The sequence below is a fragment of the Calliphora vicina genome, chromosome 2 (assembly GCF_958450345.1).
Source record: "Calliphora vicina chromosome 2, idCalVici1.1, whole genome shotgun sequence".
In the NCBI taxonomy this organism is placed as follows: Eukaryota; Metazoa; Arthropoda; class Insecta; order Diptera; family Calliphoridae; genus Calliphora; species Calliphora vicina.
The window spans coordinates 134,949,075-134,963,076 of record NC_088781.1 but is presented as its reverse complement, the minus strand read 5'-3'; positions in this window follow the sequence as shown (position 1 = coordinate 134,963,076).

Here is a 14,002-nt window from a genome sequence, read left to right as displayed (position 1 = left end):
GTTGTCAAGCATTTAGAACAATAATTGGTGACTGGGTAATAAAAGTTGACAAAAAAATAAAACAATGACAAGAACCTTTATTGTAATAAAGAAGGTATTGGGTATGAGGAGTAAAGGAATTTCAGAGAAAGTGTTAATTTTGATTAATCTCCTATTTGATTGAGGATCAGAACTGAACTTGAGCTGTTATCTGAGCTGTTTCCATGACCGTATTGGTTCTCCTGGGTTTAATTTATGTAAATTACTATTGCACTTACCCAATTGTAAACAATTATTGTAGCCCCTGTAATTTTTCACTTCCAAATCCAAAAATAACGCTTAAATTCATATAAAAGCGTTTAGCTTAATGTATTTCTAGTCACACTCGTTTGCTCCACATACGCTAAAACATGGAGCAAAGCAGACAAATGAAATAAAATCGTGTAATAAACAATAAATGACTGAGTGAGTGAGTGACTGACTGACTGGCTGACTGACCGAGAAACCAAGCGACCAACATTATATTAACAATTAAATACTGTATCTGCAGGGTCGTCACACTCCAGCACAATAAATTGTTTGTAGAATTAAATGAAATGACTGACAGACAGACAGACTGATATGAGTTTACTTGGGGTAGGGGTGAGAATTTTATTTTATAAATACTACGAACAACAACACAAAAATAAACAAAATTATAAGCCGGCAAAATGAATGAAATTCTTTGTACTCTGGTGTATATAATTTTTATAATACAATATTGACCTTGGCATTGAAATACTTAATACTCGTGTACGACATCTACAAACATTCAAACAAATAATAAATAGAGAATACAAATGATTCCCCCCTTTGGTAAAATTCGCTTTTCTTTTCTATTTCAGTTCATTTTCCTTTTATGAAGAAAACACAAGTAAAATAAAAAATTTACTTATATGAATAAAACTATATTGAAAATAATGAATATTTGCGGTATTTTATTTTATTCACTCTATTAATGCCCCTCTTAATATATACAAATATGGAGCACATGATCATGGCAGTTTTATAGCTGCTGCTGCAGATGATGATGATGATGCTTGTGATTTGTTGCTATGGATTTTATTGTTATTAAAAATATAAAAAAAATAGGAAAAAGCAAATAGGTTTGATTGTAATAGAAAAAAAAACTTAAGTTACGCTAAAATATTTTAATCCCATTTGCTGATTCTCTAGAATATTTTCTGTGTGTTTTCCCTCATTTGCTTTCCTTTGTCATTCTCTTTTGTCAGCAAAGGCAAATTGTATTAAAGCATTAATTTGCTTTAGGAGGAAGAAACTTAACAGCGGAGAAAATTCTTTAGGGTTTTGTTTTATAATTCATGGGAATTTAATTTCAACCACAAGGTAATTAAATTACCAAGCTAAAGTTTTAGCTGGAAAACAAATAAGAGGAAAAACGTGAAATGAAAGCGAAAACTAAACAAAGTACTAGGAAGAGCACCTACCCTAAAAGGCAAATAATATGAATAATATGCAATAGTGCTATTCCCGTAGTAATAGTAACAATAATCGTAATAATAAAGAAAGCAATTCTTGTTCAGCACCAGTTTTAGTGTCAGTTTTAAACTGATACTAAACTGATAGTTCTGTTCTAGTTCTGTTCTAGTTCTGTTCTAGTTCTGTTCTAGTTCTGTTCTAGTTCTGTTCTAGTTCTGTTCTAGTTCTGTTCTAGTTCTGTTCTAGTTCTGTTCTAGTTCTGTTCTAGTTCTGTTCTAGTTCTGTTCTAGTTCTGTTCTAGTTCTGTTCTAGTTCTGTTCTAGTTCTGTTCTAGTTCTGTTCTAGTTCTGTTCTAGTTCTGTTCTAGTTCTGTTCTAGTTCTGTTCTAGTTCTGTTCTAGTTCTGTTCTAGTTCTGTTCTAGTTCTGTTCTAGTTCTGTTCTAGTTCTGTTCTAGTTCTGTTCTAGTTCTGTTCTAGTTCTGTTCTAGTTCTGTTCTAGTTCTGTTCTAGTTCTGTTCTAGTTCTGTTCTAGTTCTGTTCTAGTTCTGTTCTAGTTCTGTTCTAGTTCTGTTCTAGTTCTGTTCTAGTTCTGTTCTAGTTCTGTTCTAGTTCTGTTCTAGTTCTGTTCTAGTTCTGTTCTAGTTCTGTTCTAGTTCTGTTCTAGTTCTGTTCTAGTTCTGTTCTAGTTCTGTTCTAGTTCTGTTCTAGTTCTGTTCTAGTTCTGTTCTAGTTCTGTTCTAGTTCTGTTCTAGTTCTGTTCTAGTTCTGTTCTAGTTCTGTTCTAGTTCTGTTCTAGTTCTGTTCTAGTTCTGTTCTAGTTCTGTTCTAGTTCTGTTCTAGTTCTGTTCTAGTTCTGTTCTAGTTCTGTTCTAGTTCTGTTCTAGTTCTGTTCTAGTTCTGTTCTAGTTCTGTTCTAGTTCTGTTCTAGTTCTGTTCTAGTTCTGTTCTAGTTCTGTTCTAGTTCTGTTCTAGTTCTGTTCTAGTTCTGTTCTAGTTCTGTTCTAGTTCTGTTCTAGTTCTGTTCTAGTTCTGTTCTAGTTCTGTTCTAGTTCTGTTCTAGTTCTGTTCTAGTTCTGTTCTAGTTCTGTTCTAGTTCTGTTCTAGTTCTGTTCTAGTTCTGTTCTAGTTCTGTTCTAGTTCTGTTCTAGTTCTGTTCTAGTTCTGTTCTAGTTCTGTTCTAGTTCTGTTCTAGTTCTGTTCTAGTTCTGTTCTAGTTCTGTTCTAGTTCTGTTCTAGTTCTGTTCTAGTTCTGTTCTAGTTCTGTTCTAGTTCTGTTCTAGTTCTGTTCTAGTTCTGTTCTAGTTCTGTTCTAGTTCTGTTCTAGTTCTGTTCTAGTTCTGTTCTAGTTCTGTTCTAGTTCTGTTCTAGTTCTGTTCTAGTTCTGTTCTAGTTCTGTTCTAGTTCTGTTCTAGTTCTGTTCTAGTTCTGTTCTAGTTCTGTTCTAGTTCTGTTCTAGTTCTGTTCTAGTTCTGTTCTAGTTCTGTTCTAGTTCTGTTCTAGTTCTGTTCTAGTTCTGTTCTAGTTCTGTTCTAGTTCTGTTCTAGTTCTGTTCTAGTTCTGTTCTAGTTCTGTTCTAGTTCTATTCTAGTTCTGTTCTAGTTCTGTTCTAGTTCTGTTCTAGTTCTGTTCTAGTTCTGTTCTAATTCTGTTCTAGTTCTGTTCTAGTTCCAGTTGTGTTCTGTGTATCAACAATTTCAACAACTACGACTTCTCTCCATTTATTTTCTTACATAAAAACGTCTTTAAAAATACTTAAGAAATTTTATTTATGTTTCACCAGAGAAGAGTTAAAATGTATATTTAATAAACGTTTTCTTCAATATGATTTATTTAATGTTCTTACTCAATACACAATAAACATATAATTTATATTCTTTTATATTGTTTTATTATTATTTTCTTTTAGTTTTTTTGTTCTTGCCAAATACCATGACAACTTGTTTCAATGTATATTATTTCATTTTACAATAAATGTCCTTGTTTGTTTGCATATTGTTAAACAAAACTCAAGTATGTGTTGTCTGCGGTCTTCAAACATTTGTGTACAACATTTGCCACTCTGTAAAAATGCTGCTAGAAATATATAAATTCTACAGTAGTTTTTTCCTCAAAATCCTTTTGCAAATATTTTGTCATGCAAATGACATTTGCCATATCAACTTCTCACACACTCCTCCTATTTATTTCTATAATAGTTTTTAAATTTATTAAATATATTATTTCAAAAGTAATTTTCTTCTATTTCCTCTGCTAGTCTAAAAACTCTTTTGTTCGTACTAGTAAATGTTTAACATTTCTATAAATGTTTTCAAAATACATGAATTTACTACCATTATTATTGTATTTTTTTTTGTTCAGTTTTAATTAAAGACTATTGTTTTGTTACATAGAAAACATTAAATTTACATCTAAAGAGGCAGACAACAAATATGAACTTACAACTCACAGACAATATTGTCAAACATTTAACCACATTGTAGCAAAAGAGTTTAAATGCTTTAATGGCCAACAGAATTTAAATATCGATTTTATATTGTTCATGAATATTTAATTAAAATTTTCAAATCAGATGAATTGAGAGATCAAATTTGAAAGATAATAAAACAAAAGAAAAAGTCATTAGATGAGAAATATAATTGTGAAGTCAGGAAGGATGTTTTGTAAATGACATAAATGAGAAGTTATTAAGGAAGGAACAACTGCAGGAAAGTGATTGGGCTGATTAAAAGTTAGTAATTAAGTTTTAAAACGATAACCAGACAAATCGGAAAAACTAATAGATTAAAAGTTTATTTATGAAAGGACACTTCGCCTGGGTTTTCGTTGTACAAATCAACAAAATCCTTTTTACAGCACCCGTGTTGTTCTGTTATATTTTAAAAATTAAAGTATTTAGCTTCCTGCTTTCAGGATTTTAAAGCCAGTATGAGTATTATTAAGGAAATTGCTTAAAAATTTTATAAATTATTGTTGATTTTCTATTGATATCCCTCTTCTCCTTTAGATGACAACATTAACGAACATCATCCTCTTGAACTTGATTGTTAATAACGCTGCTTTCTTATGCTGCCTGCTTCATCAATCATCGCAATTGAATTTCAAGTTCGTTCGTTTTTTTTTCTCATTTCTTGCCATCTTTTATTACTTCATCATTGAGCTTAGAGCTCTTGCCTTCATTTTCGTTTTCAAGGACCCTTAAGACGATGTACAACACACAAACAATTTTCAGATGATCCATTTTTGTCAGTTAGTGTAGATGTAGAAATGTGAGAGGGACTGTGTTTCGGGAAGGTGTGTTTGTAAACGAAATAAAAATCCATTATTTCAGGTTAAAAAATTCATTCAATCCTACGATGGTGTTTGCCATACATCCAATCTGCTTCTCTAAGATTTTTAGACACAACAAAAAAATAAATTGCCTAAATATTTGAAGGCTTTTAATTCTAAAACGTTTTTTTTTTTGCTTTTCCTTCATTTGATGATGATAAAAAAAGGAATATTGGCTGAATATAAATTTGTTTTCATGTTCGTTTATTGTAGTCTTTACTTTAGAAATGATTGATTGATTGGATGGCTGGCTGCTTGTTTTGTTGTGACGAGAGAATTAGTTTTGGGCATATAGACTTTATTGTGGTTGGATTTAAAACCAGAAAATATGTGAAGAAATAAATTAAAAGATTTTTAAAGTTGGGGCAAATTTATTAAAGACAATAAAGAGAACTAGAACAGAACTAGAACAGAACTAGAACAGAACTAGAACAGAACTAGAACAGAACTAGAACAGAACTAGAACAGAACTAGAACAGAACTAGAAGAGAACTAGAACTAGAACAGAACTAGAACAGAACTAGAACAGAACTAGAACAGAACTAGAACAGAACTAGAACAGAACTAGAACAGAACTAGAACAGAACTAGAACAGAACTAGAACAGAACTAGAACAGAACTAGAACAGAACTAGAACAGAACTAGAACAGAACTAGAACAGAACTAGAACAGAACTAGAACAGAACTAGAACAGAACAGAACAGAACAGAACAGAACAGAACAGAACAGAACAGAACAGAACAGAACTAGAACAGAACTAGAACAGAACTAGAACAGAACTAGAACAGAACTAGAACAGAACTAGAACAGAACTAGAACAGAACTAGAACTAGAACAGAACTAGAACAGAACTAGAACAGAACTAGAACAGAACTAGAACAGAACTAGAACAGAACTAGAACAGAACTAGAACAGAACTAGAACAGAACTAGAACAGAACTAGAACAGAACTAGAACAGAACAGAACAGAACTAGAACTAGAACAGAACTAGAACAGAACTAGAACAGAACTAGAACAGAACTAGAACAGAACTAGAACAGAACTAGAACAGAACTAGAACAGAACTAGAACAGAACTAAAGAACATAGAAAAGTTATCCCAGGCCATTTACGGACCACCTTGTCCAAAAATGTAAAGGAAGCATCTATAAAATCTTTAATGGGAGGACTGCTGCAATGTAAAAAAAAACAATTTTACACCGTTTCTGTGAAAATATAGTTGACATATACTCGGGTTCTACATTGTGAAGTGGTGTGTAACATGTTTGCACGGAAGACAAACATAAAGAAAACAAAACAATGAGTGGCCAGATTGCCAGCGGCGCTGGTATGCCCGCGTTAAGCTCGGCTGAAGCTCGCCGGATGGGGGTGGTTCTTGCCGGCAACCTGGACCATGGACACACACTAACACAAAAATCATACCAGCATTGTATGTTGGTCATATGAATAGGGGCTCGAAGTAATAGCTGCATCTCCCTACCGGTCATACCTATACACAAATGTATTGCCCTCCCACTCGAGGTTTGACCCTCGCCATGACGTCCTCTTCTTGACGTCCCAAACCATACCTGCAACTTAAATTTCCCCTACTTACCGCCGCTTAAAATTTAATTTATTCAATCATGTTAAATGACAACACTCATAATATTTCATTTATACGTTATAAAATTAATCATTTCTTTTATTGATAAATTAATAAAATTCAAATAAAGTTTAATTTTAAATAAGAATTCAACAAGTAAAATGAAAATAGAGATTTTAATTAAATAGTAATATTGATTATAATTATATTGATATAATCATATTGATCGGATTCTAAACTTTATTTACAATAGGTACATATATTAATCTTTTAGCAACATTTATCAGGTAATTACAGGTAATTTTCTGTTATATATATATATACATATTTATGTAAACACTTATGTTATACTATACTTTTTATAGCTTTTTTTTTGTTATCTATCGTTATCCTAATAGATTTAAAATTTACTATTGAGATTCAACCCTTTTGCACAATACACTGCCTAACAAAACTAAGGGACCTACGAAATGAGCTCACTTTTTTTGGGACCCTACAATTCCTTCTCAATCTCATTCGGAATTAATTAATAAGGTAACTCAAATAAATTTTAAATCTAATTTTGACCAAGAAAAAAAAATATAAGTATGTATATAACAATTATGTATACGTATTCATATTATATTCACAGATACCTGTTACTGATGGATGTGATGATATGCTGATGAATGTGATGGATGATGACTATTGCAGAGGTGGGTGATGACTTCGGTGAATGAGGCTGGCTATTGCAGATGGTGATGAATGTTGACAGACTAGGATGACCAGACTAAAAGGATGGCGGATGGCTTACGGAAAAGATGACAGATGATGCCTTTGAGGATGATGGCGGATGTAGAATTGGGAGGAGGTAATTGAAATTGGCGGATGATTGGCGGATGAACTTGGTAATATGTGGCAGATGAAGAATTTAGCGGATGTGGCTGACGGAAAGTGGCGGTTTTATAGGTAAATTAATATTTATTGTTTTTCTTATCTGTTCAAATTTTTAGTTCTTTTTATTCTTAGCTTTTAATTAGTTTAGGTTAAGTTGTTTTCTTTTTCAGTTCCTTTTTTTTTTTTTGTAATTCTTATTTTTGTTTTAGTTTTATTTTAATTTAGTTTCTAGATATATTCAGTTTAGCTTTATTTTAATTTTTAGATTTAGCTTTTAGTTTTGTTTTAACTTAGTTTCTCTTGATTTATTTAGGTTTATATTAACAATTTTGTATTTTAGCTTTAGTCTTTATGTTTTAGCTTTAGTTTTTATGTTTTTACTTTTTATTTTAAAATTTTAATTTTAAATTTTTTTTTTTGTTTAAACTTGTTTTTTTTTTTTTTCTTGTTGAATGCAAATAAAGTTAATTAAATTATTCACAAAAATTTCACAAAATTTGTTTTAATTATTTTATTATCGGTGCGCCACCTTACCACTTCTCAATCAATACCGCAGCCAAAAAGATCGATCTCAAGGTAAACTTTTACCTCATCACCTCGGTGACATTTCATCTTTTCCAGGCAAAATAGATTGTCAGCAATCTACTTTGCCTGGCGCCTGTAATTTGTTTGTTTTTGTCCATCCTTCTAGTCTGTTTCCTTATTTTTTTTTTATTTGTCAAAATCACTTTGACACTTGTCACCATCTCGCGTTGCCAACCTCTTTTCATGCATCCACAGGGTGCACACGACAAACCCAACCATTTCTGTAATCCATTTATGGATACAGAATGGGAGGGAAAAATAAGCAGCCTGATATTTATGAACAACCCTAATGTTAAATATTTTCTGGGATTTTGGGGATTTTCAAATTCCCATTTATAAAAAATATCTTCTGGTAACACTAATCGGTTACTCACCACGATTCATAAATACAACACTGTATTAAATTTTTTTACCATGTGGCAACTCTCAACTGATCAGCATGAACAAAGTAAATTAATAAAAAAAAACGGAACGGGAGGAGGAGGAATAAAAAAAAAAACTACGCATGTGTAAATGCGTAGTAAATTTTTCAATGGTGGTGATCAATAGGTAAGTAATTACTAATGAATTTTTATTTATTTATTGAATTTAATAATTTTATTTAAAAATTTTTAAGCCAAATTAGGACATGATAATAATTAAAATTTTTTTCTTATATTTTCTTTTCAGGAAAAGACGAAGGATGCTGCAGATTCTGGTGTAATTTTTGGTAAGTAAAACTTAATTTAAATATGTAACTAGTGTAGTAATTTTTTTTTTTCTTTCAGGAATGTGACTACCGTTATTGGTTAAGTGTGAGAGTAATTTCTGGAGCTGAACATGATCAAGGTAAGTAAAATGTGTTTTAAAATAGTGTTTAATGTAAAAAAGTGTCGCGATAACAATAAAATATATTGTTTAAAATTTTAATGTTTTTGGAAAATACAGTGAGTGTAAAAAGTGTGTAAACAAAATTAAAATGTGATAAAAAAAATTTAATGAATAGTGAAATATATTTCGTATCGGGATAAGGATAAAACTAAAAATTATTTTTCCAGAAATTACAGTGCGGTACAAAAGTGAAGTGTACAAAAATTTAAGTGAGAGAAAAAAAAATATAAAGAAAACGAAACTATGGGTATAACGGATTTATGTCGGTATAAAGAAAAAATCGAAAGTGGAAACTACAGTGTGTGACAAAAGTGTGAAATAAAAAAAATTAAAATAGTGTAACTATGAAATTTACAGTGATCGCAAATAAAAATAAGCAAGTGAAATGAAAAAAAAATTTATTTACAGTGAAAAATAAAAGTGGTCTGACAAAAAAAATTAAATTTTGATAAATTAATAAAACAAAATATTTGGTGAGTGATGTTAAGGAATTGGTGTGATAAAAACTATTTTTGGAAAACACAGTGGCGACTATAAGTGAAAGTGATTGTGAGAAATAAATTTAAGAAAAATGGAAATTATTGAACAGGTGTGAAATAAATAAAACTCATTTTAGATTTTTACAGTGGTGGACATAATTTGGGAGACAGTGTGAAAATAATATGAATTTTGTGAAATAAAAAGTTCTGAACAAAATTTTAAAAATAAAAGAAAGTGATAATAAAAATTAAAATTAAAGAAAATTGCCGTGAGTGTTACAATTTCAAATAACAAGAAAATGAATTCGGATCAAAAAAAAAAAAATAAATTAATTAAGAATAAAATATTACAGTGCGCGAAAAATTTTATGTTTACAAAATAAATTAAATGCAATATAAAATGAAATAATAAAAGAAAAGTGAAAATAAAATAATTGTTCTATTTACATAATTCTTGCTTTTAATTTAAAATTTTAGAACTTTACTAATTCTTTGATCATTTTTCTTTTATTTTCAGATTTTAAAAATTCAATTAGACCTTGGAAATGGCCTTGGACTTCTGACTCCGTTCAGGATTGGTAAATATGAGAAACCCTATATAATAAAATATTCTATTAATATTTTTTTTTTCTCTTTTCTTTCCTTGACGATTTAATCGTGAGCAAATAGGTAGAAATGTAAGGACTAAGTTCACCCAAAGCTCTTAGACTAATGTCTAGAGGCTTTGGCGAGAAATACCCCTTGTCATTTCTACAAAAAAAAAACCCAAAAATTTAACAAAATGTAATTTTCTGAAAGGAATTATAAAAACAAGATTTCGTTTTTGTGTAAATTTCAGAATATCCTTTCAATAATATTACATACGAGCTAAAAACTAATTTAATTTGCCAAATTTACTAATAATATTTTATCTTCCACAGGTTAGAAATTCAGTTGAAGCCTGAGTCGAAAGATTGAAGATACCATAATTTGAATTAAATGGCTATTCAAAAAGGTAAGTACAAATGTAAATTTAAACTTATACTAACCAATTAATTAGACATTAGAAATTATTTGTATTATTAAGCTTATGTATCTAAATTCTGATTGTTCAGAATAATCCATTTTCCTAAACTACTAGTTTTTGTATAAAAACTATTGAGTAAAAGTTCCGTAAAATCCATTTCCCTAGACAATTTTACTCTCAATTAAAAGATAAATTAGATTAGTAATGTTTCTTTTTCTACAGGTTCTCTGAAATTCATTGGTCCTGCTAGGGACGAACCACAGAAAAACTATGATGCCAAAGAAAATTCATGCTCAAAATAATGAATAAAAATGCTCAAAATAATGAATAAAAATACAAGGCATTTTACCAGTGAAGACTCTGGTAAGCTCCGGTTAAAGAACCCTGTGGCAAATGCAAGGACTAAAACCACCAAAGCTTTCAGACCGAAGTCGTAGATCTTTGGCGAGAAGTACCCCTTGACATTTCCACGAAATAAGGTATATAAATAAAAAAATAAAAATTAAAAGGTGTTAACGTTTATTTTCCCTTACAGGTTCTTTGGAATTCAATTGCCCCTGAGAAGGACGAACCATTGGGAATAAACCTTCAGATGCCAACCAAAAGAATTCATGGGAGTTGGCAAGTATATGAAAAATTTTATTCAAATTTAAAATATATCAATATAGAATCCATACTAAAGTCTTTCGAATTTATTTCAGATTACAACAACAACGACTACAGCAACAAATGTGAGCAGAAATATCTGGGTGAGTACTACAAAGCAAAATATAAAATATTAACAAAGTAGATAGTAGTGCTAGTATAAATAAGATTCGATAAGGCATATTATTTTTCCATTAATGCAGAATTCTGTGGTAATAACACATATTTAGTTAACTATAATTGCAAGGTCCTAAATAACTTGTTATTATCACGGAATTCTAATGAATTGTGTTTGGCTTGGTTATAGATTGTATCATGGTCAAAACTGGTGTTTCTGTACAATCAATCATTCATATCATAGCCCATTAGGATCTGCTTTAAGAATGAACAATTACATGTTGGTCTGCCAATATGTATAGTACAGTTATTTAACTTTGGTTTCGACTTACTGTAAGATCGGACTAAGAAACATGTTATTACCTTAGGTGTCTAATAACCTCTAGCTTTGTATGGCATAGTTCCCCAAAAGTTCTGATGAGGTTGCACCTAACAATAGGGTAATGACGGTTACAAATGTAACCAGCTAGAAACGTAAGTTTTTAGTCGAACCAAACAAATAATTATTCATTCTAAAAGCTATGGATTTCACTGGTTTATGACAAGAAAGAAAGATAGTACAGAACCCAATACTGCTCATGATACCTCTATAACCCCGCCACACAGTAATTCATTGCAATTAAATAAGAAAATAATTTCAAGAAAAATATGCGATTAGATCTAGCTAATGACCGCGACGGTACTAAAAACAAAAGACGTAACAACTTCAAGAAAAACTTTTCATTACATGACCATCACCGCATATGTTTTCGACCTTGTTTCACTGAGATAACTCTAAATTCTAGATTAATGCCTTTTTTAATGAGAACATCTAGTATTTCATTATGAGATACTGATGATATAAGACATTTTATTTTGCAACAACTTGCTGTAAGATCGGTCTCAGATGGATGTTACCAATCTAAATGACTAACAGTTCCCAGTCCTTAATGGCATAGTTCCCCAGGGCGTTACTAAGGAATTGCATTTATAGTTTGGTGACGGTTACAAAAGTAACCCGCTTAGAAACGTTAGCGTTTAGTTGGCAAAACAATGAACAAAAAAAAATCATTTTCAAGGCATAGTTCTAAAATTAAAAAATTATTTCAATAAAACACGGAAGAATTCGACATCGGTAATTCGTTATCAATAAAGACATGAAAAGAAAAAGATTTTCTTTTCTAAAACGCACGGACTCGCTTGGACAGAAATGTTAGGACTAGAACCACCAAAGATATTAAGGCTATTGTTTTAAATCTTTGGCATGAAATACCCCTAACGATTTCCCCTGAGTATCCTCGACCTCATACAAACTATTCCCTACTGGTCTTACAATCCGACATTTAAGAAATTTTCGAGCAAATTTAGCATTAAAATTATTCTTAAAGTCGCTTTGTTGGAAGTTGCGACGGTACACTTCCTGACCGGGTATGAATTTAACCTGCCGACAGCGCGTGTTATAAGTTTTCTCGTTTCGAGCGTAGGCCTTATGTAGATTTTCGCGTATCTTTTGCCGGATAAGTTCCATTCTGGCTGGCTTAGGAATGACGTTCATTTCCGCGTCGTTTAAACTTTTGAGTTTACGCGCCAAACTATACACACTACCATGTCCAATCATATTCATACCAAATAAGGCAAAATATGGCGTTATACCAATCGATGTCTGCACCGAAGATCGTAATGAAAACTCAATTTCTGACAAATGCTTGTCCCATTCGGTGTGGTCATCTTGCAAATACGATCTTACGGCTGCGAGAATCGATTGGTTCACGCGTTCTGACGCATTCGCTTGTGGTGAGTGTATAGCTGTGCGAATATGTTTAACACCAAAGTTTTTTACCATATCCTCAAATTCTTTGCTCACAAACTGTTTTCCGTTGTCGGATACAATTGTTTCCGGAGTACCGAATTTGTGAAAAACCTCCGAAATTAAAAATTTTATGACGTTTTTAGCGTTGGCCTTCGGCAAGGCTTTCAAGAAAACATATTTTGTGAGGTGGTCTAAAACGATAAAAATGTACACGTTTCCGTTTTTAGATCGCGGGTAAGGACCAAGAAAATCTATGAATATACGCTGGAATGGTCTTTCACTTCTTGTTTCGGCACCCATTGGTGGCCTAAGCGTTATATTCGCAGGTTTAACTTCCTTACAAGTCTGGCAGTTTCTCACGAAATTTCTAACATGCACATTCTGATTTGGCCAATAAAAATATTCTTTTACTCTATGTAGAGTCTTACCGATGCCTCCATGAGAAGCTTGTGGGGAGTCATGACTCGTCTTTACGATATCTTCAGTCAGCTCTAAAGGTACCCACAATTTCCATGCAAAATCTTCACTAATAGGCTCTCCGGTATATGGCTTGGTGCGTTTATAGATAAAACCGTCGACGACCTTTAAATCGGGTAATTGTTCCGAGTTTTTCTCTATGGTACTTATCAAATTCAAATATTCTTCCGACCGAAAAGCGTCCGAGTTCATATCGACGAGCTTGGGCACGTTTAGCGAGATTTCGTCCATATCGTAGCGCGACAGGGTATCGGGTACGACATTTTGCTTCCCCTGCCTGTGCTCAATCGTAAAATCATAGGATTGTAAATGTAGACTCCATCTAGCTAAACGACCAGTTAAGTCCTTATGACTCATGAGCCATTTCAGACTGCTGTGATCCGTAATGACAGTAAATGGCATCAATTCTATATAGGGCCTAAACTTCTTAATCGCCAGGACTACAGCTAAGCATTCACGTTCAGTCACTGAGTAATTTTTCTGCGCTGATGTTAACTTGTGTGAAAAGTATGCAATTGGGTGTTCTCCCTCAGAATTATCTTTCTGAAAAAGGACTGCCCCAATGCCTACATCAGACGCATCACACTGAATGTAAAAATGCTTATTGAAGTCAGGATGGTTAAGAAGCGGACTCGAAATCAGAGCTTCCTTGAGGCGATCAAAAGCGACTTTAGCTTCCTCCGAAAACTTGAATTGCTTACCCTTCTTCAGCGTTTCAAAGATTGGAGCCGCGATGGTAGCATAGTCTGATATAAATTTTCTATACCAGCCTGTTGCTCCCATGAAACTCC